The sequence below is a fragment of the Oryctolagus cuniculus genome, chromosome 5, assembly GCF_964237555.1.
Source record: "Oryctolagus cuniculus chromosome 5, mOryCun1.1, whole genome shotgun sequence".
Lineage (NCBI taxonomy): Eukaryota > Metazoa > Chordata > Mammalia > Lagomorpha > Leporidae > Oryctolagus > Oryctolagus cuniculus.
This window is the reverse complement of record NC_091436.1, coordinates 119,260,852-119,287,386: the sequence shown is the minus strand read 5'-3', so window position 1 is coordinate 119,287,386 and position 26,535 is coordinate 119,260,852. Positions and strand designations below refer to the sequence as shown.

Here is a 26,535-nt window from a genome sequence, read left to right as displayed (position 1 = left end):
CTACCCCATAACTTCCCTCCCACCCGCAACCGTCCCATCTCCCACTCCCTCTCCCATCCCATTCACATCAAGATTCATTTTCATTTATCTTTATATACAGAAGATCAGTTTAGTATATATTAAGTAAAGCTTTCAACAATTTGCACCCACATAGAAACACAAAGTATAAAGTACTGTTTGAGTACTAGTTATAGCATTAATTCACATTGTACAGCACATTAAGGACAGAGATCCTACATGGGAAGTAAGTGCACAGTGACTTCTGTTGTTGGCTTAACAATTGACACTCTTGTTTATGGCATCAGTAATCACACGAGGCTCTTGTCATGAGTTGCCAAGGCTATGGAGGCCTTTTGAGTTCGCTGACTCCCATCTTTTTTAGACAAGGTTATAGTCAAAGTGGAAGTTCTCCCTTCAGAGAAAGGTACTTCCTACTTTGATGGGCTGTTCTTTCCACTGGGTTCTCACTTGCAGAGATATTTCATTTAGAGTTTTTTTTTTTTTTTTTTTTTTTTTTTTTTTTTTGGCTTTCCATGTCTGAAATACTCTCATGGGCTCTTCAGCCAGATCCGAATGCCTTAAGGGCTGATTCTGAGGCCAGAGTGCTATTTAGGACATCTGCCATTCTATGAGTCTACTGTGTATCCCACTTCCCATGTTGGATTGTTCTCTCCTTTTTAATCCTATCAGTTAGTATTTGCAGACACTATTCTTGTCACAGCTCTTTGCTGTGGCCCGGGAGTGCAGTGGAGGATGGCTCAAGTCCTTGGGCCCTGCACTCGCATGGGAGACCAGGAGAAGCACCTGGCTCCTGGCCTCAGATCAGTGCGGTATGCTGGCTGCAGTGCATCGGCTGCAGCAGCCACTGGAGGGTGAAGCAATGGAAAAAGGAAGACTTTTCTCTCTGTCTCTCTCTCTCACTGTCCACTCTGCCTTTCAAAAAGAAGAAAAGAAAATAAAAATGTCTATTGAGTCCTTGGCCCATCTCTTAAGTGGGTTGTTTGTTTTGATGTTGTGGAGTTTCTTGATCTCTTTGTAGATTCTGGTTATTAATCCTTTATTGGTTACATAGTTTGCAAATATTTTTTCCCCATTCTGTCAGTTGCCTCTTCACTTCCTGACTGTTTCTTTTGCAGTACAGAAACTTCTCAATTTGATGCAATCCCAATTGTTAGTTTTGGCTTTGACTGCCTGTGCCTCCTGGTTCTTTTCCAAGAAATCTTTGCTTGTGCCTATATCTTGCAGGGTTTCTCCAGTGTTCTCTAATAATTTGATGTAGGGTCGTCGATTTAGATCTTTAATCCATGTTGAGTGGATTTTTGTGTAAGGTGAAAGGTAGGGGTCTTGCTTCATGCTTCTGCACGTGGAAATCCAGTTTTCCCAGCACCATTTATTGAATAGACTGTCCTCGCTCCAGGAATTGGTTTTAGTTCCTTGATCAAATATAAGTTGGCTGTAGATGTTTGGATTGATTTTTGGTGTTTCTATTCTGTTCCATTGGTCTATCCATCTGTTTCTGTACTAGTACCATGCTGTTTTGATTACAACTGCCCTGTAGTATGTCCTGAAATCTGGTATTGTGATACCTCTGGATTTGTTTTTGTTGTACAAAATTGCTTTACCTATTCGAGGTCTCCTGTGTCTCCATATGAATTTCAGCATCATTTTTTCCAGACCTGGAAAGAATGTCTTTGGTATTTTGATTGGTATCTCATTGAATCTATAAATTGCTTTTGGGAGAATGGGCATTTTGATGATATTGATTCTTCAAAATGGAAGATTTTTTCATTTTTTGGTATCCTCTTCTGTTTCTTTCTTTAGGATTTTGTAATTCTCATTGTATAGATCTTTGACATCCTTGGTTAAGTTTATTCCAAGGTATTTGATTGTTTTTGTAGCTTTTGTGAATGGGATTGATCTAAGAAGTTCATTCTCTGCTGTGGTATTATCTGTGTATACAAAGGCTGTTGATTTTTATGCATTGATTTTTTTATCCTGCTAGTTTGCCAAACTCTCTATGAGTTCCAGTAGTCTCTTAGTAGAGTTCTTTGTAGCCCCTAAATAAAGAATCATATCGGCTTGTGTCGTGGCTCAATAGGCTAATCCTCTGCCTGTGGCGCCAGCACACCGGGTTCTAGTCCTGGTCAGGGCACTGGATACTGTCCCGGTTCCCCCTCTTCCTGTCCAGCTCTCTGCGATGGCCCGGGAGTGCAGTGGATGATGGCCAAGGTCCTTGGGCCCTGCACCTGCATGGAGACCATGAAAAGTACCTGGCTCCTGGCTTTGGATCAGTGCAATGCTCTGGCAGCAGCGCACCGGCCGCGGCGGCCATTGGAGGGTGAACCAACGGCAAAGGAAGACCTTTCTCTCTGTCTCTCTCTCTTTCTCTCACTGTCCACTCTGCCTGTCAAAAATAAAATGCTAATAATAATAAAAAAGTTATATCATTTGCAAAGAGGGATTGTTTGACTTCTTTCTTCCCAATTTTTATCACTTTAATTTCTTTTTCTTGCCTAATGGCTCTGGCTAAAACTATATTGAGTAGCAGTGGTGAGAATGGGCATCCCTATCTGGTATCAGATCTCAGGGGAAATGCTTCCAGGTTTTCCCCATTCAATACGATGCTGGCTGTGGGTTTTTCATAAATTGCTTTGATTGTATTGAGGAATGTTCCTTCTATACCTAGTTTGCTTAGAGTTTTCATCAAGAAAGGGTGTTGTATTTTATCGAATGCTTTCTCTGCATCTATTGAGATAATCATATGGTTTTTCTTCTGGAATTTGTTAATGTGGTACATTGCATTGATTGATTTGTGAACATTGAACCATCCCTGCATACCCAAGATAAATCCCATTTGGTCTGGGTGGATGATCTTTCTGATGTGTTGTTGCATTGTATTAGCCAGATTTTATTGAGGATTTTTCCGTCTATGTTCATCAGGGATATTGGTCTGTAATTTTCTTTCAATGCTGCATCTTTCTCTGGCTTAGGGATTAAGGTGATGCTGGCTTCATAGAAAGAATGTGAGGATTCCCTCCTTTTCAATTGTTCTGAATAGTTTGAGAAGAATTGGAGAAAGTTCTTCTTTAAATGTCTGGTAGATTTCAGCAGTGAATCCATCTGGTCCTGAGCTTTTCTTTGTTGGGAGGGCCTTTATTACTGTTTCAATTTCTGTCTCAGTTATGTGTCTGTTTAGGTTTTCTATGTCTTCCTGGTTCAATTTAGGTAGGTTGCATGTGTCCAGGAATCTCTCCATTTCTGATAGATTTCCCTGTTTGCTGGCATACAACTTTTTGTAGTACTTTCTGGTGATTCTTTTTATTTCTGTGGTGTCTGTTGTTACATTCCTTTTTTTCATCTCTGATTTTATTGATTTGGGTCTTTGCTCTTCTTTTTTTTAGTTAATTGGGCCAATGGGGTGTTAATTTTATTTATTTTTTCAAAAAACCAGCTCTTTATTTGGCTGATATTTGTAATGATTTTTGGATTCAATCCTGTTGATTTCTTCTCTGATTTTAATTATTTCTCTTCTCCTACTAGGTTTGGGTCTGGTTTGCTGCAGATTTTCTAGATCCTTGAGATGCATTGAAAACTCATTTATTTGGTGCCTTTCTTATTTCTTGATGTAGGCACCTATTGCTATGAACCTTCTTCTTAACACTGCTTTTGCTGTATACCATAGGTTTTGGTATGTTGTGCTGTTATCCTCATTTACTTCCAGAAAATTTTTTTTCTCTTGTTCATTCCGGAGCATGCTGTTCAATCTCCATGTGTTTGCATATGCTCTAGGGATTCCTGAGTTGCTAATTTCCAGCTTAATTCCACTGTGGTCTGAGAAGCTGCATGGTATGATTCTAATTCATTTGAATTTGCTGAGACTTGCTTTATGGCCTAGTATATGGTCAATCCTATGTGGGGAGCAACTCGGACTAGACTAAGATACTGGAATTAAGACTTATTCTATGTATCTGCTCTCCCACAATATGGCACTGGGGGAGGAGTAAACAACTTTTACACAGCTGCCTCCAGTTCGACCAATAACCTGCAGGAGCTGATCCTGTTCCTGATTGAAGGAGAGCAGCGTAATCGGCGTGTGGGTAGCAGAGTTGGGATTGGTGGAAGAGGACTATAAAGGAGGAGAGAGACAACATGCACCAGGAACATCTAAAGGGAACATCCGGATAACATCTGAGCAGCCCCCGAGAGAGCCGGCCAGTGGTGTGCCGCTCCCCCGTGGAAGTGGGGAAAGTGGCCAGGGGGAGCCGCCCTTCCACGGAGGTGGAAGGATCGGCAGCCAACCCGGGAAGGACCAGCAGCAAACCCCGGGAAGGGCCGAGCAGACAAAAGAACAGCGCAGGGTCCTGTGTCGTTCCTCCGTGAAGAGGGGGAGCGACAATCCTAGAGAAGGTAACATGAGAAGAATGTAAATTCTTTAAGTGTAGGATGAAAAGTTTTGTAGATATTTCTTAGATCCATTTGGGCTTTAGTCAATTAAATCTGCTGTTTCCTTGTTGATCTTCTGTCTGGTTGATCTATTTCTGAAAGTGGGGTATTGAAGTCCCTCAATAATATTGTATTGGAGTCTAAGTCTCCTTTTAAGTCCCTTAACATATCTTTTAAATAAACTGGTGCCCTGTAATTAGGTGCATATACATTTATAATAGTTACATCTTCCTGTTGAATTGATCCCTTAATCATTATATAGTGCCCCTCTTTGTCTCTCTTAACAGTTTTTGTGTTAAAGTTTATTTTGTCTGATATTAAGATGGCTACACCAGTACGTTTTTGGTTTCTGTTGGCATGGAATATCTTTCCAACCTTTCACTTCCAGTCTGCATGCATCTTTGTTGTAAATATGTGTTTCTTGTAAGCAGCAAATAGATGGGTTCTGTTCCTTAATCCATTCAGCCAGTCTGTGTCTTTTTTTTTTTTTTTTGACAGGCAGAGTGGACAGTGAGAGAGAGAGACAGAGAGAAAGGTCTTCCTTTTGCCGTTGGTTCACCCTCCAATGGCCGCCACGGCCAGTGCGCTGCAGCCGGCACACCGTGCTGACCCAATGGCAAAAGCCAGGTAGTTATCCTGGTCTCCCATGGGGTGCAGGGCCCAAGCACTTGGGCCATCCTCCACTGCACTCCCTGGCCACAGCAGAGAGCTGACCTGGAAGAGGGGCAACCGGGACAGAATCCGGCGCCCCGACCGGGACTAGAACCCCGTATGCCAGCGCTGCAAGGCAGAGGATTAGCCTAGTGAGCCGTGGCACCGGCCTAGTCTATGTCTTTTAACTGGAGAGTTGAGGCCATTAACATTCAATGTGACTATTGATAAGTAGTAACATTGCCCTGCCATTTTTCCAAAGGTATTTCTAATATGTTCTTTGAACTTCCTGTGATATTTTACTGAGCGATTTTATTCCTTTACTGTGTTTCATGTTGATGGCCGTGTTTCTGTGTTTCTGTGTGTAACACATCTTTAAGCATCTTTTGCAGAGCTGGACGAGTGGTGACAAAGTCTTTCAATTTCTGTTTGCTATGAAAGGTCTTTATTTCACCTTCATTCACAAATGAGAGCTTTGCAGGATATAATATTCTGGGCTGGAAGTTTTTCTCTCTTAGTACTTGGGCTATATCTTGCCATTCCCTCCTAGCCTGTAGGGTTTCTGATGAGAAGTCTGCTTTGAGTCTAATTGGAGATCCTCTGAGAGTAATCTGACATTTCTCTCTTGCACATTTTAGAATCTTTTCTTTAGATTTCACTGTTGTGAGTTTGATTACAACGTGTCGTGGTGAGGATCTCTTTGGGTCATGTTTATTGGGGGTTCTATGAGCTTCCTGCACTTGGATGTCTCTGTCCTTCTCCAAACCCGGGACATTTTCTGCTAGTATCTCACTAAAAAGACCTTGTAATCCTTTCTCTCTCTCAATGCCTTCAGGAACTCCTAGAACCCGAATGTTGGTTTTTTTAATAGTATCCTGTAGATTCCCAGGAACATTTTTTTTTTAATTTATTTAATGAGCATAAATTTCCAAAGTACAGCTTATGGACCACAATAGCCTCCTCCCCTCCCGTGTCTTCCCTCCCATCCGCAACGCTCCCCTCTCCCACTCCCTCTCCCCTTCCCCTTTACATCACGATTAATTTTCAATTATCTTTATATACAGAAGATCAATTTAGCGTATGTTAAGTAAAGATTTCCACATTTTGCTCCCACACAGAAACACAAAGTGTAAAATACTATTTGAGTACTAGTTATAGCATTGATTAAACACCTAAGAGTAATTGTGTATTAATTACAGAGTCCCAGGAACATTTTTGAGATTTCTAATTTCCTCTTCTTTCCTTTGGTTTGACCGTATACTTTCCTGTGCTCTATCTTCACAGTCCGATATTCTCTCTTCGGTTTCACTGATTCTGTTTTTAAGGCTCTCAAATGAGTTTGTCATTTGATCTATTGAATTCTTCATTTCATTTTGATTTTTCTTCACTATCACAATTTCATGTTCTACTAGATTCTTCATTTTATTTTGATTCCTCCTTAAGCTTTCATTTTCACGAGAGAGATTTTGTGTCCTGTCCAGTAAGGATTTCTGTAGTTCAAGAATTTGTTTTTTATTTGTTTTTGAGAACTTCTTAATATTCTTATCATAAATTTTTTGAAATCCATATCTTGCATTTCTTCTATCTTGTCATCTTCATAATCTTGAATTGGAGTGTCATGTTCATTTGGGGGCATTATAATGTCTTCCTTTTTCTTGTTTCCTTGGTTTCTGTGTTTGTTGCTTGGCATTGTGGAGCTATTCTTTGGTTTCTTCTTCTTTTTCCCTTGTTGTGGTGGCTTTTCTTGTTTTACTATGACTCTAGATCAAGTGGACTGTCAGCTTTTGGTGGATCATTAGAGGCTTGTGATGGGTGTGGCCAGAGAGCTCTGTTCAGTTCTTCAGGGTTAAGGGTGTGCCAAAGGTGACACATCCAGGTTTGGTGTGGTAAATCTTCTCTCTCTCTGTCTTTTTTCTTTTTTTGTTCAGAAGGGAAGTAATTCTGCACAGCTGAGCTATTCTCCTTGAAGGCAGTCAGTGTCTGAGTGCTGGCCTCTGTGGGTATAATATTCATCTGCTCTGTCCCAGGACCACACAAAGGATCTGTGCAGTCCTCAGTGTAAGCTCAGATTCCCCTGCAATCTTCCACCGGGTTGCCAAGGTTACTGAGTTTGTGACGTCTCCCACCAAGTAATCATATCTCTGGCACTCCATGAGTTCTCTCACACACCCTCAGTTTTTTTTCACAGTCTCAGTTCATAAGCTCCACACATTCACTAGGTCTTAACCTCCTGTTAGTTCTCCCCACCAGAGTCAGGTTTTTATGCTTGGGTGAGGGCGGGCACAGGCCTGAGGTGGAGCAGCTTTTATGTATGTCCAAAATGGTGCCTGCTCTTTGTCTTGCTCGCCTTTGTAAGGTGACTGGAGAGAGAGAATCGTGTCTGTATCGGTCCCTTTTATTTTATTTTTTCTCTCCTCTAGTTAGCCTGGTAAACTTTCTACCACGGGGTTTCAAGCCTCGTTCCCTCTAGGGTCTTCCTGCCGCTTTCCTGCCAGTGTCTTGGGCTACTGAGGTTTCGCCTCACATCCCTTTCCAGCGCTGGTGTGTAGACTTGGCAGCTGGGGTACTAAGTCGTGGGCGCTCATGCCTCCATGTAGGTCCACTGTGTCCCACTAGTTCCGGAAGAGTTTCCTCTGCAGTTTTTTCCCTAACTCTTCCCTGAAACTACAGTATATTCACTTTTATTAAAATATCTTTTGCTGGGCTATCAGTGCGCTCCCTGCCTATTCCTCCATCTTCAAGCTTTAGTCTTAATACAGATTAAGAGGTAGGGATGTGGCAATATGAAAAGCAGTTATCATCATTGACTTATAAAAGGTGAAACAGTCTCTGAGGCTTGAAGTAGTAACAAAATGGTTACTGTTGACATGTGATATGATAATTGGTACTGAAACTGTGTCTTTAAAAAAACAATTTCAGTATGATGAACAGATTTTTTTGAAGATTTATTTTGAAAGTCAGTTACAGAGAGAGAGCTTACAAATCCACTGGTTCACTTCCCAAATGGGTACAACAGCCAGAGCTGGGCAAAGCCAAAACCAGGAGCCAGGAGCTTCATCTGGATCTCCCACGTGGCTGGCAGGGGCCCATACACTTGAGAAATATTCTGCTGCTTTACCCAGGCCATTAGCAGGGAGCTGGATTGGAGACAGAGCAGCCTGGAGTAGAACCAGTGCCCATATAGGATCCTGGCATTGCAGGTTGAGACTGCTATGCCACAATGCCAGCTCTGAGCAGTCATGTTTTCAAAAGGTTTGTTTCTTTCTTTATTTGAGAGTCAAAGTGTTAGAGAAGGGAGAGATAGAGAGAGAGAGAGAGCGAGAGCACTCTATCTTTCATCTACTGGCTTATTCCCCAATTGGTCCCAACAGCCAGGGCTGGGCCAGGCCAAAGCCAGGAGCCAGAACCTTCATCTGAGCCCCCATATGAGTGGCAGGGACCCAAATACTTGATCCATCATCTGCTGCATTCCCAGATGCATTAGGAGGAAGCTGTATTGGAAATGGAACTGGCTCGAAGTAGCACTTTTCTATTGGATGCCGGAATCATTGCAAGCAGTTGCTAAACTTTCTGCCACCTCATGCCTGCCCCCAAAGAGTAACATTTTTCAGAATTTTAAGTTTGGAGAAAAATTACTGAAGGGAGTGAGTTGATACCTGGGTAGGACTTCGAGAAATATCTTAACAACCCTTATATCCTATACCCCAGCTACTACAGCATTTATCCAGATTTTCTTCCTGGTACAGGCTTTAATTGGTTGCACTCACTTTAGGAAGCATATATAAGACAGACAGGATAGCGGCAAGGAATACTTGTGCTCTTTCTTTGGAATCTATGGTCCTGGATTCTTTTTTTTTTTAAACTTTTATTTAATGAATATAAATTTCCAAAGTACGGCTTATGGATTACAATGGCTTCCCCCCCATAACATCCCTCCCACCTGCAACCCTCCCCTTTCCCACTCCCTCTCCCCTTCCATTCACATCAAGATTCATTTTCGATTCTCTTTATATACAGAAGATCAGTTTAGCATACATTAAGTAAAGATTTCAACAGTTTGCTCCCACACAGAAACATAAAGTGGAAAATAATAGATGATTTTTTAAATGATGATGAAATCAGATCAGACCTATTGTCATGTTTAATCCCAGTGAGACAGTGAGAGTCAAGTTGGGAATTGATAATTTCTTCTTCTTCTTTTTTTTTTTTTTTTTTTTTTTTTTTTTTTTTTTTTTACAGAAGATCAGTTTAGTATACATTAAGTAAAGATTTCAAAGTTTGCACCCCCATAGAAACACAAAGTGAAATATACTGTTTGAGTACTCGTTATAGCATTAAGCCTCAATGTACAGCACATTAAGGACAGAGATCCTACATGAGGAATAAGTGCACAGTGACTCCTGTTGTTGACTTTACAAATTGACACTCCTGTTTATGGCATCAGTGATCTCCCTATGCTCCAGTCATGAGTTTCCAAGGCTATGGAAGCCTTTTGAGTTCTCCAACTCTTATTTTGTTTAGACAAGGTCATAGTCAAAGTGGAGGTTCTCTCCTCCCTTCAGAGAAAGGTACCTCCTTCTTTGAAGACCTGTTCTTTCCACTGGGATCTCACTCACAGAGATCTTTCATTTAGTTTTTTTTTTTTTTTTTTTTTTTTTTTTTTGCCAGAGTGTCTTGGCGTTCCATGCCTGAAATACTCTCATGGGCTTTTCAGCCAGATCGGAATGGCTTTAGGGCTGATTCTGAGGCCAGAGTGCTGTTTAGGACATCTGCCATTCTATGAGTCTGCTGAGTATCTTGCTTCCCATGTTGGATCACTCTCCCCTTTATTTATTCTATCGGTTAGTGTTAGCAGGTACTAGACTTGTTTATGTGCTCCCTTTGACTCTTAGTCCTTTCATTATGATCAGTTGTGAACAGAAATTGATCACTTGGACTAGTGAGATGGCATTGGTACATGCCACCTTGATGGGATTAAATTGGAGTCCCCTGGTATGTTTCTAACTGTACCGTTTGGGGCAAGTCAGCTTGAGCATGTCCCAAATTGTACATCTCTTCCCTCTCTTATTCCCACTCTTATGTTTAACAGGGATCACATTTCAGTTAAATTTCAACACTTAAGAATAACTGTGTATTAATTACAGAATTAAACCAGTCATATTAAATAGAACAGACAAAAAAAAACTACTAAGAGGGATAACGTATTAAGTTGTTCATCAAGAGTCAGGGCAAGGGCTAATTAAGTCACCATTTCTCATAGTGTCCATTTCACTTCAACAGGTTTCCTTTTTGGTGTTCAGTCAGTTGTCACCGATCAGGGAGAACATATGGTATTTGTCCCTTTGGGACTGGCTTATTTCACTCAGCATGATGTGTTCCAGATTCCTCCATTTTGTTGCAAATGACTGGATTTTGTTGTTTCTTACTGCTGTATAGTATTCTAAAGAGTACATATCCCATAATTTCTTTATCCAGTCTACCATTGATGGGCATTTAGGTTGGTTCCAGGTCTTGGCTATTGTGAATTGAGCTGCAATAAACATTAATGTGCAGACCGCTTTTTTGTTTGCCAATTTAAATTCCTTTGGGTAAATTCCAAGGAGTGGGATGGCTGGGTCGAACGGTAGGGTTATCTTCAGGTTTCTGAGGAATCTCCAGACTGACTTCCATAGTGGCTTGATATGGTCCTGGATTCTGTCCTCATTGAATTGTATCACTTAAAATAATCTGACATTTTTCTGTACTTTTGAGTGCTAGAAACACTCCAACTTCAGAGTCAACATATTCATCTTCAGGAAAGCATGAAGTTCCTTTGCCAACTGGTTGAGGAAAACTTCCAAACATGCAAACCAAATTATGATGTTTTAATGTTAATTACCATTAACAGGGGAAGAGATAGGAGCTAATATTGATGTAACTCCAGCCTGGCTTTCCTGCCTTCTGGTGGTACCTATCCCTATCAAATACAGAGACATTAGGGCATCAGTCTGTGTGGTCCATTTGGTGCTCTGATGAATACCTAATCTTTTGAGTTATGGATTTTGGCCAATAAAACTACTTTATTGTCAGACAACCAAATATAGTCTTTCATCATACTGAGGATCTGATAACTAATTGAATTAGAGGAAACTATGAGAAAAATCAAGTCTTGTTATTATGGAATATTTTGGTTTATAATTTAATTTTTTAAAGAATCTATTTATTTGAAAGAGTTACAGAGAGATCAGAAGCAGAGAGAGAGAGAGAGAAAGTCTTCCATTTGCTGGTTCACTCCTCAAATGGACGCCACTGCTGGAGCTGAGCCTATCCAAAGGCAGGAGCCAAGAACTTGTTTTTGAGAAGGCAAGGATTTGGGTCCATATTCATCTGTTGAATCATTACATATTCTTGGAAAAATCACCAAAATTCTTTGGGATTCAGAACTTTTATTCCAGAAACGTATAAAGTGTGCCATTTCTTGGTTGTTTGCATATGTTAGAATTACAGTAGGAAGCCTAATCTAAAAATGTTCTTTAAGAGGTAAGCATTAGGCACAGTGTTTAAATCATGGCTTAGTATGCTGATATTCCATATTGGAATGCTTATTTCAAATCCTGGCTACAGTGCTTCTGATACTGCTTCCTACTAATGTGTACCTTGGGGGGAAGCAGGTAAGTACTTGGATTCTGTGTGGGAGACTGTATGGATTTCATGTCTCCTGGTTTTTTCTGGCCCAGAACTGGTTGTTGTGGATATCTGGGGAGTGAGTCAGTGGATAGAAGGTCTCTCTTTGCATTTCAAATAAAAGGAAAATAAATAGATAAAATAATTTTAGAAATAAAAATGTTCTCTAGGAACTTTAGAAGAGGTTTAACATTAAAAGAACAAAAAATCATCTATTTTATTTTATAGTTCATTTATAGAATATTGGATTTCATATTAGACATCTTATACTCCATGTTTCTCCTATTTAAAGATGAGTTGTGTCCTAGAAGGGACTTATTATTTGTCTTGGATCTATAGCAAAGTAAAAACTAGAATCCAGGTGCTGACACTGTGGCATAGCAGATAAGGCCACTGCCTGCAGTGCTGGTATCCCATATGAGCACTGGTTCAAGTCCCAGTTATTCCTTCTGATCCAGCTCTCTTCTGTGACTTTGGAAAGCAGTGGAAGATGGCCCAAGTGTTTGGGCCTCTGTGTCCATGTGGGAGATCTGGAAGAAGCTCGTGGCTCCTGGCTTCTTCCTGACCTAGCACTGGCCACTGAAGGCATCTAGGGAGTGAACCAGCAAATGGAAGATCTCTGTCTCTGTCTCTCTGTAACTCTGCCTTTCAAATAAATAAATAAATCTTAAAAAAAATATAGCAACTAGAACCCAGGGCTCCTGACTGAGCCACACAGAACCTTAATTCTACCTCAAAAAGGGCTTAAAATATGTGATTTCTGCTTTGAAAATGTGGTGGAGTTTGGAAGCAAGCAGGTGGCTTTATGATTTTTATTCTTTTTAGTTTGAATTATTAGCTCTAATTCAGCACAGGTCACTGTGTTATGGAAGGGGGCTATTGGAAGACATCAAGATTCGTGGATTTTAGACTTGTGCTACAGTAAAGCAATGTGACAAGAGGAGGGGGATTTGGGGACATGTAGTGACAAATGTAATACATCACAATACAAGCTTCTAGTCACTCCAGCAGCAAAATGTGAGCTGACCAAAGTCTCTGCAATTAAACGTAGGAGGGAGAAGGTCTCTTATAAAGCTCCCTCCAGAGAAGCATGATCTGCCTCTCACCAGCTCCCAGTTTCCTTGCAGTATTAACCCTGACTGGCTAAAAGAGAGGAATAAACTGTAATATGTCATTATTGGCAAAGCAACAATAATAAGAGCAACCTTTTGTGTGAGTATGAGAGTGAAGCAATTTGCATGTTTGGTAATGAGTTTCAGAACTCTTTTAAGAAAATAATTAAATTTTATGCCTTTTTTGGCATTCCCTACTTTGCACTTCTATAGAACTTAATATTACTATTTTTATACCGTGATAACATTTTAAAAAGTTTTTTATTTTTAATTTTTATATCAAGAGAACAGATTACATGTATTTCATTTATATATTTAAATACATAATGATACTTTTCATCCCCCCTCCCTCCTTCCTTCCTTTCTTATTTTTTCTTTTAATTTTTATGATAACATGCTTTCTTTATTTCTTTTTTAAGATATATCTATTTCAGAGACAGAGATAGAGGTTTTCCATCTGCTGCTTCACTCCCCAAATGACCACAGTGGCCGAGGCCAGGCCAATCTGAAGCCAGGAGCCAGGAGCCTCCTCTGGGTCTCTCACAAGGGCACAGGGACCCAAGTGCTCAGGCCATGCTCCACTGCCTCCCAGGCCATCAGCAGGGAGCTGGACTGGGAACTAGCAGCCCGGACTCAGACTGGCGCCCACATGAGATGTTGGTGCTGCAAGCGGAGTCCTAACCTGCTGTGCCACAGCATTGGCTCCAACCTACTTTCAATTTACTTTATAATCACAGGTTTAATCCTCCACAAAATGATTAAATCCAAGGAACAGAAAGTAGAAAGAACAGTGTTCTGCAGGAGTATAGACAAGGGCCATAAACAAATCTCAAGATGTCAATTTCACTCATATACATTACTGTTTTTAGTACTCTATATATTAACAACTAGAAAGAAAAGAAAACATATGATATTTATCTTTTTGAGTCTGGCTAATTTCACTAAGCATATGGTCTCCAGTTGTATCCATTTTGTTGCAAAAATGGTATTTAATTCTTTTTTATGACTGAGTAGTATTCAATAGTGTGTAAATACCACATTTTCTTTTTTTTCTTTTTTAATTTTTTTGACAGGCAGAGTGGACAGTGAGAGAGAGAGACAGAGATAAAGGTCTTCCTTTTGCCGTTGGTCACCCTCCAATGGCCACCGCGGCCGGTGCGCTGCGGCCGGCGCACTGCGCTGATCCGATGGCAGGAGCCAGGTACTTATCCTGGTCTCCCATGGGGTGCAGGGCCCAAGCACGTGGGCCATCCTCCACTGCACTCCCGGGCCACAGCAGAGAGCTGGCCTGGAAGAGGGGCAACCGGGACAGAATCCATTGCCCTGACCGGGACTAGAACCCGGTGTGCCGGCGTCGCAAGGTGGAAGATTAGCCAAGTGAGCCGTGGCGCCAGCCACCACATTTTCTTTATACAGCAATTGGCTGATGGATATCTGGGTTGATTCCATTTCTTAGCTTGTGTCCTGATGCTATAATCATGGGTGAACAGATAACTCTTTCAATGCTGATTTCCTTTTGGTAAATTCCCAGGAGGGTCATATGGTAGATGAATTTTCAGATTTCTGAGGAATCTCCATACTGTCTTCCATAATGATTGTTCTAGTTTACGTTCCCACTAACAGTGTATTAGGGTACATTTTTCCCCACATCCTAGCCAGCATTTGTTATTTTTTGATTGAGTGAAATGACACCTCATTTTAAAAAAATATTTATTTATTTCTTTGAAAAGTGGAGTTACAGAGAAAGACAGGCAGAGGCAGAGGTAGAGGCAGATGGAGAGAAATCTTCCATCCACTGGTAGGCTCCCCAAATGGCTGCAATAGCCAGCACTGGGCCAGGCTGAAGCTGGAGCTAGGAGCTTCATCTGAATCTGCCATCTGGGAGAATTTCCCACGTGGGTGGCCTAGTACTTAGGCCATCTTTTGCTTTCCCAGGATCATTAGCAGGGAGCTGGATCAGAACTGGAGCAGGCAGGACTTGAACCAGCACCCATAGAGAATACTGGCACTGCAGGCGGTGGTTTAACTGCTAAGCCACAGCACTGGCTCCAAATTGTGGTTTTTATTTGCATTTCCTTGATGGCTAATGTCTGATCACAATCTGTTATGAATTGCTTGTTTAGTTGTCTGTCTCCAACACTATATATTTTTTTAAAGATTTATTTGAAAGACAGAGTTACAGAGAGAGGTAGAGACAGAGAGAGGTCTTCAATCTGCTGGTTCACTCCCCAGATGGCTGCAACCGCTGGAGCTGTGCAGATCCAAAGCCAGGAACTAGGAGCTTCTTCCAGGTCTCCCACGAGGCTGCAGGGGCCCAAGGACTTGGGCCATCATCCTCTGCTATCCAGGCTATAACAGAGAGCTGGATCGGAAGAGGAGCAGCTGGGACTAGAACTGGCGCTTCAGGCCAGGGCTTTAACCCATTGTGCCACAGTGCCGGCCCCTGTACAGATTCTTATAGTACTACAGAGCAGGTAGAAATTGTTCTATATGGATGTTTCCTGTAGTTGAAGATGCTGAGTCATGGCCTCAACCAAAATTGATCCAAAGTGAGTTTGATTGGTTTCAGGAACTACAGCGATTGCTCAATATGTGGGCTTATCACGGGTGATGACAGAGAAGACTGGAATCCTGCGGTGAAAATGAAGGATGCTCAGATTGACAAAAGCAGTCATCACAGACCTTTGATAAATCAGGAGGGTGTGTTGGTGGGAGGGAGAGGACTTCGGCCTAAAGAACTCAGAATATGATGCCAAAGAGTACAATTAAAGCCTGACACTTGATTTCCATGACAGTGTCTAACCCTCCAGGATAGCCAGCTTTTCAGAGTGAAGTCCTTGTGAGCTATCAAAATAGGGCGATTCTTACCACTCTCCTACCCTAAGGAATAGGCCTATAAACAAAATCAATGGTTTGGAGCTTGATTCCATTCTGAAGTCTAGCAGTGTCTTCACAGTAATTGGAATAGGAATTAAACACCAAGATACTAGCAGAAAAGATAAGCTGTGACATATCAACTTTGTGTTACTTTGAGCATTACACAGACGCTTTTGTATCATGCTGTGATGCAGCTTACAAGTTTTCCAACTGTATTTTATTTTTACTACCCACTTCCTCCTTTGGGTTACGTAAATACTAAATGGATGATAGGGACATATTTTTTTGTAGCTCTCCCTCTCTTTTCCCCCTCTTTAACACTGCAGCTAATGAGGCAAAAGGCAATCCTATGGATCTCAACTCAGCAACTTGACAACTTTTATTTCCCTGGTTCAAAGGATTTTGTTTTTCTCATACATTTTTATCATTGCTATTTTTCAGCTATCAAGTTAACACAGGTGAAAGGGAAGCTAATTTGAGTGTGAACCTGATGCTGGAGGTCATAGAAGATTATGTAATGGAGAAGCTTTGCAACATGTTTAAATAGCAGAGCATTTCTCGTACAGTGCAAGAACATAAAAGTGAAACCACAAGCCCCAAACATTTTGCAATTACTGGCAAAACTGTTCCTTGTCAGATAATGCTAAAGAATAGCTCAAGTGGAGGAGAGAGTCACTAAAATGGCAATAGAAAGCACATATCTTGATTCTGTAACAACAGATTGCTTGCATCTGATTTCTTGCAGAATGGTTTCCCTTGAAACTTTGTAGAATAGGTAGATAGGACAAAGGAGAGAAAAAATTCAGTTCTCTGTGTGAATGAAATGGTAGAGGTTGTTTTTGGAAACTAACTCTAAAAAATCTTAGTTCAGAAGCTTAAATGTGGACCGAGGGACTGTGTCCTGTTTCTCCCTGCTGGGTTCATTTAGGATAAATCCCAGGCTGTCCTGCGTTTTAGTTGGAGACTCTCACAGTGGGGGTGATTGGACTTTCTCTGCCCTAGGCACAACATATGCTACTTCCCATCCCTTTAATAGGCATTAGTTCTGCAGACAGCACTGGTCAAATGTACATTATTCACAATCACTTTAATGCAAATATGCAAGGCTGAGGGAGAAAATATGTCACAAAGAGGCAGTCATCCATTTTTCCTCTTTCCTGATTCTTTCCTTTATGCGCTGTCTTCTATATGTTTGATTTTACAATAAACACAGAATAAAGCTAAATAAAAAGAATATGTAGCATCCACTGTGAGAACCAGAAAATAGCTCCCTAAAAATTCCTCAGAAATGTCTTTTATTAAATGCCAGTAACTAGAACCCTATAAATTGTTTTGTTTTTATTGCTGTTCCTTTTTGTGTGTGTGTGTGTGTGTGACTTTGCTTTATTTTAATTAAGTGGAATCCCTGCATGTACTCTGCCACTGTCACATTTGTAGGACACAGAAGAGGAATCAAAGCAAAGGGTAGAGCTATATTTAACCTGTTAAATGAAAATAAAACACACGATTAGTTTTGTGCTGCAAAAATTAGCTTCTGCCACATTTTCAACGTCTTTTTAAAGAACTGATTTCTCAATAACAAGGCATCTGATATATAGCAGAACATTTCTAGGACAGATTTGCAAATGTATATTATACAGGCATGCATTTTAAATCTGAGCAGAGATTTTGTGGTATTTGTCTGCTTAAACCGTGAAGATATAACTTAGTTTGCTAGTAGTGAACCGAGTCTTACAAAATCATCTGCCAAATATGGAAAGACTCCTGGATTTCTGATATCCTATTTCTGAGAAGTTAAACACTTCTGTTATGTTTTAAAGTGTATCCGGTGAATTTATTTATATACAACTATTTGTCACACACGGCAACTTGACATGCTAAGCCTGGCTTTACATTAAGCACATGAAAGTTCTTCTGTGTGCAGAATGAAATACTAAAATGTAACCATCTGCGCATGATATTTTGAGGTACATAAAATTGTGCCAGGGACCCTGAAAAGCGCATATGCATGAACGGCAATACAGAACTTTAAAAAAAATGCAGAGTAATAGAACATTTGGAAGACATTGTACTTCTTAAAATAATACAATTAAAATGTTAAGCAAATCCTATGTTAGTCTAAGGTACAAGTGTAGCAAACATTTGCCATATGAAGGAAACAATATGCTTTTATTGTGACTCCATTCTGTTAATTTAATGATCTATGTCAGTGTGCTTACATATAATGTAATACACTTTCCTGTCTTTTCAAAAGCAGTCACTTTAATCCACCTTTATGCTTGCTTATTGTTATGCTTGTGATTAACTTAGGAAGTGGGGAAAATAAAAGCCAAATGAAGTGTCAGATCACCCATAATTCCTTACCTTGTCATTTTAATGTAGTCTTAACCTAAGGTAATTACATTAAGAATGTTACTTTTCTTTCTTTGTCCCAAAATTATTTTTTAGTTGATATGACCAATTACCCAATGTACGGGGGAGGTCTTTTTAGCTATTGGTGGCTGGTGATTTACATGGACACCTATTAATGCTAATGGAAGGTATGTTCGTAAATCTCTCCACTGCAAAAGGATAATGGCCTCCTATTAGTATCCTATAAAATGGAATAAGCAAAGTATGTCTCCATAAATGACCTACGTGGTGAATTACTTAAGGAAGATTTACATCACATCCAATTAAAGAGTTTTAACGATTTTAGTAGCATTCTGTATACATTGTTGTAAAATTTAAAAATGCCAAATATGTCTTTGACTCTATATAAACTGTCAAAATTAATTCAGGGAACTATCACTATTAATTAAATACCTGTGTTTTCATAGGTGAATATATTGTAGTAGTGAATATAGTGTAATTTTTCCTAGGAAAAAAAATATATAAAATCTTTATTATTTTGTTTCACTTTAATTTTTTCAAATCATTATCATATGCTTCATCCTGACAGAAAAGCCAAAAGGATCATTTTGGATTGGATGTATCCCTTTTCACTTAAATTTTAAAAAAGAATGAGAATGAACCAGATTTTGAAATAAAGCAATGGACTTAATTTAAGTAAATAACACAGTCAGCATTGAAAACAGGATTCTGCAATATTGGGTTGAATAACAGGAAGAGGTATAGTGGAATGTTATGCAAAAGATTTACCTAATAGTCTTTAAGGCAGTTCCTGTACCCTAGGGAGGGACTGGTGTTATAGCTGATAGCCAGGCACCTATACAATGATAATACACCTTTGTCAAACTGAAGTCATGAAATTTGTTTGAACATGTGCTTCTTATGCCAAACAAATTTCTCCTTTATTTGCCATCTGTTTGTTTGCTCACGAATGTAGATCTTACCCTTACCAGAAAGAGTCTTTGGAAAGTGATATTTCAAATTAATCATTTAAGTTTTACTGGAAATTTGAAAATGTGTGTCCTATCTCTAGGGGAACTTTCATTTTGAACATCCTTTCTAATAGTTTTCTCATAGAATGTTTTTCCATATATAAAGGATCACGATGCGTAGGCGGACTTCCTGAAAAGCTATTAACATAGTACTACCTGGATGAGATTTGGATTATGGTCTGATGTGAATTTTGCCAAACAGAATAGGGAATAGAGGAGTTGCAAAGGGTATGGGAATCCAGGGAGCAGACTGGATGGGAGAGACAGAAAGCAATCCCCAAATTGCTGCAGTGGCCAGGGCTAGACCAGGCAGAAAACAGGAGCTTCATCTGGGTCTCCCATGTGGGTGGCAGATGTTCAAACTGAGGCCATCTTCTGCTGCTTTTTCCAGGCCATTAGCAGGGAGCTGGATCAGAAGTGGAGCAGCTAGAACACAAACCAACACCCACATGGGATGTTGTCATCACAGGCAGGGGCGTTACCTGCTATGCTGCAATGCTGACCCCTCATATCAACTTTTGTAGTCGATATTCATAGTTAGTGCTGGTTAATTAATTTGGGGCACTAAGATTAAACATGTGAGAACAGATGCTGAGGTTTTGCTTACTACACTCAATCTTTTTTTGGATTATAGATACTTTTTAAAAAATTTAATATTTTTATTTATATAAATGGAACAAATTTCATGTATTTCTTACATACAGTTTTTTTAAAAGATTTATTTATTTATTTGAAAGGCAGAGTTACAGAAAGGCAGAGGTACAGAGATAGAGAGAGAGAGGTCTTTCATCTGCTGCTTCACTCCCCAGATGGCTGCAATGGCTGGAACTGCGCCGATCTGAAGCCAGGAGCCAGGAGCTTCCTCTGGGTCTCCCATGTGGGTACAGGGTCCCAAGGACTTGAGCCACCTTCTAATGCTTTCACAGGCCATAGCAGAGAGTTGGATTGGAAGTAGAGCAGCCGGAACTTGAACCGCTGCCCATATGGGATGCTGGCAGTGCAGGTGGAGGCTTTACCTGCTAAGTCAGAGTGCCGGCCCCATACGTACAGTTTTAAGTACATAATAACACTTTCCACCACATTCTCCCTCCTTCCCTCCCTCACTGCCACCCTTTCTCCTGCTTCCTTTCTTATTTTTTTTAATATTTATGATAATATACTTTTTTTCTTCAAGAATAAGTTTTATCACTAACAGAAGAAGCATCTAAGATGACAGGCAATGAAGTTGGGCACTTAGGCTTATCTAAAACTTAAGGGACATAAGAATGTCCTCTGCTAAATACACTAAAACGAAGTAAATCTTTGAGAGCAAGTATTACTATTACCTCTCATAATGCCACTCTTGAAAACAGAGGTCCTGCATCCAAAGTTAGTGCACAGTGACTCCTGTTTACACACAATCTTAACTCTTTGTCAAAAAATAGTGCTATTCTAATTATTTTTATAAAGCTCATCTTTTAATTTTTATATGATTTTTAAAAATTATGTATTTTCATTTTATTTGAAAGGAAATCACACACACGCACACAGGGACAAAGAAAAACCAAAATCTTCCTTCTGCTTTATTCCCCAAATGTTGACAACAGCCAGGGCTTGGCCAGGGTGAAGTCAGGAGTCAAGAACACAGTTCAGGTCTCCCACATTGTGCCAGGGACCCAAGTACTCCAGTCATCATTTGCTGCCTCCCAGGTTGTGTGTTAGCAGGAAGCTGGGATTAAAAAAAAAAAAAAGGCAGGTCTCAGACTCAAGCACTCTGATATTGGTCTCAAGTGGCATTTTAACAGTTGTTCTAAATGCCTGCCCCTCTATTTCTTCTTGAGAGAGTTTTGGTACTTTGTTTCATTAATGGATTTTTTATTTCATGTGAATTGTTCATTGTTTGGTGATAAAGTTATTCACAATAATCATTTATTTTTTTTGAATGTCTGTAGAATATGTAGTAGTGTCTCTGTTGTTATTTCTTTTTTTTTTTTTAAAGATTTATTTAGCTATTTGAAAGGCAGAGTTACAGAGGCAATGAGTGAGAGAGAGAATGAGAGAGAGAGAGAGATCTTCCATTCATTGGTTCACTCCTCAAATGGCTGCAGTGTCTGGAGCTGAGCTGATCCAAAGCCAGGAGCCTGAAGCTTCTTCCAGGTCTCCCACATGAGTGCAAGGACCCAAGGATTTGGGCCATCTTCTGTTGCTTTTCCAGGCCATAGCAGAGAGGTGGACCAGAAGTGGGGCAGCCAGGACTTGAACCAACACCCATGTGGGATGCCTGTACTGCAAGCAGTGGCTTTACCCACTATGGCACAGCCCCAACCCCTACTGTTATTTCTAATGTTGGTAATTTTTTTTCTTGAAAATATAAATCTGGCTAGCTATTAAGTATATTACTTTTTTCAAAGAAATAGATTTTGTGTACATTGAATTTTTCAATTACTTTTCTCTTGTTTTTATACTCTTCTTTATTATTTTCTTCCTTAAATTATTTTGGATTTTCTTTTCTTATTTAAATTTAAGGTCATTAATTTGAAGACTTTCTTTTCCAATGTTATCATTTTAAAGCCATCAGTTTTCCTCCACGCTCTTCTTTAGCAGCATACTATAAAACTTTAGATGATGCATACATTTTAGTTTACTTTAAAACATTTTGTAGTTTCTGTTCTCATTTATTCCTTCAAGATAATTTCTTCTTATATATATATGTCAATTTTTCTTTTGTCACTGTTAATTTTTGTATTTATCATTGATAGCAAATTGATTATGAGGAATCTTTGTGTAGTTTCCAGTGTGTTTACTTGTGAAATTCCTAGATCTGTGGGTTTATAGCTGTGACCAATTTGACAAGTTTTATTCAATTTTTTATGTCATTTCTCTCTCTTCTTCTTCTAATATCCTAGGTACATGCATTTTATACCATTTGCTACAGTGCCATTTATACAGATGCTCTATTTATGTTTTCCAGTTTCTCCCAATCTTCATATAGTCTATGTATTAGTCTGTATATTTACATATAATATACTTATACATAAATAGAGAAACAATAACTTTCTTTGTTTCTCTTTATTTTTTGACAGGCTGTAGTTCTGTGTATTCAAGCTCACTGATTTATGCTTTTGCAATGTTTAGTCAGTTTCTAATTTTTTCAGTGGGTTTTTCCTTTCAGTGACTATGTTTTTCACTTCCAGAAATACCATTTGGATGGAAATTTATTTTTCATTATTCTCTTCATCAGTGTTAATAGTTTCCATTGCTGAGCCGGCGCCGTGGCTCAATAGGCTAATCCTCCACCTTGCGGCGCCGGCACACCGGGTTCTAGTCCCGGTTGGGGCACTGGATTCTGTCCTGGTTGCCCCTCTTCCAGGCCAGCTCTCTGCTATGGCCAGGGAGTGCAGTGGAGGATGGCCCAGGTGCTTGGGCCCTGCACCCCATGGGAGACCAGGAAAAAAGCACCCGGATCCTGGCTCCTGCCATCGGATCAGCGCGGTGCGCCGGCTGCAGCGGCGGCCATTGGAGGGTGAACCAACGGCAAAGGAAGACCTTTCTCTCTGTCTCTCTCTCTCACTGTCCACTCTGCCTGTCAAAAAAAAAATAGTTTCCATTGCCTTTCCTTTTTTTTAAGATTTATTTTATTTATTTGAAAGAAAGAGTTACAGAGAGAGAGAGAGCTCTTCCATCCGCTGGTTCAATCCCCATATGGCCACAATGGCTGGAACTGTGCCAATCTGAAGCCAGGAGCCAGGAGCTTCTTCCAGGTCTCCCACGCGGGTGCAGGGGACCAAGGACTTGGGCCATCTTCTGCTTTCCCAGACCATAGCAGACAGCAGGGTTGGAAAGTGGAGTAGCCAGGATTAGAACTGGCAACCATATTGAGTGCTGGCTCTGCAGATGACGGTTATACCCACTGTGCCACAGTGCCAGCCCCATCCATTGCCTTTCAAAAATTATGAAGAGTACAAGAGCTAATATGTATATTATATGAATATATGTTATATATGTGCATATACATATTATTATATATTGGTTATTGTAGCATTTCTTCTGATCATTCTATTAACTCTAGTCTCTGAATTTTTTTCTTATTTTAAAAGATTTATTTATTTGACAGGCAGAGTAACAGAGTTAGAAGGAGAGAGAGAAGTTTCTGTACTTCAAAAGATACAATCAGGAAAGTGAAGAGGCAACCGACAGAATGGGAAAAAATATTTGCAAACTATGCAACAAATAAAGGGTTGATAAACAGAATCTACAAAGAAATCAAGAAACTTCACAACATCAAAACAAACAACCCACTTAAGAGATGGGCCAAGGACCTCAATAGACATTTTTCAAAAGAGGAAATCCAAATGGCCAACAGACACATGAAAAAATGTTCAAGATCACTAGCAATCAGGGAAATGCAAATCAAATCCACAATGAAGTTTCACCTCACCCCGGTTAGAATGGCTCACATTCAGAAATCTACCAACAACAGATGCTGGCGAGGATGTGGGGAAAAAGGGACACTAACCCACTGTTGGTGGGAATGCAAACTGGTGAAGCCACTTTGGAAGTCAGTCTGGAGATTCCTCAGAAACCTGAAGATAACCCTACCATACAACCCAGCCATCCCACTCCTTGGAATTTACCCAAAGGAAATGAAATTGGCAAACAAGCAAGCTGTCTGCACATTAATGTTTATTGCAGCTCAATTCACAATAGCTAAGACCTGGAACCAACCCAAATGCCCATCAACAGTAGACTGGATAAAGAAATTATGGAACATGTACTCTATAGAATACTATACAGCAGTCAAAAACAACGAAATCCGGTCATTTGCAACAAGATGGAGGAATCTGGAAAACATTAGGCCGAGTGAATTAAGCCAGTCCCAAAGGGACAAATATCATATGTTCTCCCTGATCAGCGACAACTAACTGAGCAGCAAAGGGGAAACCTGTTGAAGTGAAATGGACACTATGAGAAAGGGTGACTTGATCAGCTCTTGTCCTGACTGTTGATGTACAATGTAATACTTTATCCATTTTAATATTTTCTCTTTGTTTTGTTCTAGTACTATTGGTTGAACTCTGTAATTAACACACAATTATTCTTAGGTGTTTAAATTTTAACTGAAAAATGATCCCTGTTAAATATAAGAGTGGGAATAAGGGAGGGAGGAGATGTACAATTTGGGACATGCTCAATCGGACTTGCCCCAAATGGTAGAGTTAGAATCATGCCAGGGGATCCCAATACAATCCCATCAAGGTGGCATGTACCAATGCCATCTCACTAGTCCAAGTGATCAATTTCAGTTCACAATTGATCACACTGATAAGTGTAAGAGTCAAAGGGATCACACAAACAAGTCTAGTGTCTGCTAATACTAGCTGATAGAATCAAAAAGGGAGAGAACAATCCATCTTGGGAAGCGGGATACATAGTAAACTCATAGAATGGCAGATGTCCTAAACAGCACTCTGGCCTCAGAATCAGCCCTAAAGGCATTCAGATCTGGCTGAAGAGCCCATGAGAGTATTTCAGGCATGGAACGCCAAGACACTCTGGGAAAAAAAAAAAAAAGGAAGAGCTAAATGTAAGATCTCTGGGAGTGAGATCCCAGTGGAAAGAACAGGTCATCAAAGAAGGAGGTACCTTTCTCTGAAGGGAGGAGACTATGACCCTGTCTGAATAAGATTGAAGTCGGCAAACTCAAAAGGCTTCCATAACCTTGGCAACTCATGACTAGATCCTAGGGAGATTACTGACGCCATAAACAAGAGTGTCAAATTGTTAAGTCAACAACAGCAGTCACTGTGTACTTACTTCTCATGTGGGATCTGTCCTTAATGTGTTGTACAATGTAAATTAATGCTATAACTAGTACTCAAACAGTACTTTACACTTTGTGTTTCGTGTGGGTGCAAACTGATGAAATTTTTACTTAATATATACTGAATTGATCTTCTGTATATAAAGATAATTGAAAATGAATCTTGATGTGAATGGAATGGGAGAGGGAACAGGAGATGGGAGGGGTGTGAGTGGGAAGGAAATTATAGGGGGGGGAAGCCATTGTAATCCATTAACTGTACTTTGAAAATTTATATTTACTAAATAAAAAATTAAAAAAAATTGAAATCCTAAAAAAAAGGAGAGAGAGAGAGAGAGAGAGCACGAGCGAGCGCTTTCATCTATTGTTTCGCTCTCCAAATGTCTGCAACAGCTGGAGCTTATGCCAGGCTGAAGACAGGAACTTGGAACTGCATCAGGGTCTGCCATATGGATGGCAGGGACTCAAGTACTTGGACCATCATCCACTGTCTTCCCAGGCATATTAGTAGGAAGCTGGAATGGAAACAGAGTAGCTGGGATTCAAACTGCCATTCTGACATGGGATGCAAGTGTCCCAATCAAGGCTTAACTTGCTTTGCTGCAACACTGTTGCAATTCTATCTTTTTCTTTTTGGATTTTTCTCTGATTTATAGTACATGATTTCTTGCTTCTTTTTTGCCTGTTTTTTTAAACTCTTAGTATTTATTTTTATGTTATTTGAGAGAGAAAGAGAGAGAGAGAGAGAGAGAGAGAGAATGAGAATGAATAAATATCTTCCATCTTCCATTCACTGGTTCATTTTCAAATGCCTGCAGCAGCCAGGGCTAGGCCAAGCCAAAGACAGGAGACTGGAGCTCTATCTGGGTTCCCAGGTGGCAGGGGCACGAGAGTGTAAGCCATCACCTGCTGCCTCGCAGGATGTGCACTAGCAGAAAGCTGGAATCAGAATCAAATCAGGGACTGAAAACCAGGCACTCTGGTATGATGTATGGGTGTCTCAAGCAACATCCTAACTGCTGTCCCCAAAGAACTATCACTTTCCTGGTAATTTTTGCTTTAAAACTTATTTGAAAGGTATAGCAACAGAGAGGGAGAGGGGGAGAAAAAGAGAGGGAGAGAGGAAAAGAAGAAGAGAGGGAGAGAGTAGAGGGAAGGTTCTTCTATCTGCGATATGGCCACAACAGGCAAGGCTAAGCCAAGTGGAAATCTTGAACCAGGAACCCTATTTTGGCCTCCAACATGGCGGCAGGGGCCCAGGGACTTCTGCTGCATTCCCTGGTGTGTTAGCACAGAGCTGGTTCATAAGCAAAGGAGCCAGGACTCACTCAAATTGGCACTCTAATATGGGTTGCAGGCATCATAAATGGCAGTTTAATTTGCAACGTCACAACAGTGGCCCTTGCCTGGTGAGTTTTGATTGTATGTTTATCATTGTTTGTTTTATAATTTTGGCTGCTAATAATTTGTAGTATTTCTTTAAATAAATGTTGACTTTTTTCTCTGGCACATAATTAAGTTCTATAGAAATGGTTTATTTTGTTTGAGGTTGATTTCCTTCCTTCCTTCCTTCCTTCCTTCCTTCCTTCCTTCCTTCCTTCCTTCC

General features: G+C 40.2%; 1 long non-coding RNA gene across 1 annotated transcript in view; it reads left to right on the top strand.

The window, feature by feature from the left end:
* LOC108177370 (uncharacterized) overlaps positions 1–26,428 on the top strand; it is a 62,907-nt gene extending 36,479 nt beyond the window's left edge. The window contains exon 5 of the long non-coding RNA XR_011389004.1: positions 23,206–26,428. This is a non-coding gene — a long non-coding RNA (uncharacterized lncRNA). The remainder of the gene's footprint in view (positions 1–23,205) is intronic.
* The last annotated feature ends 107 nt before the right edge of the window (positions 26,429–26,535 follow it).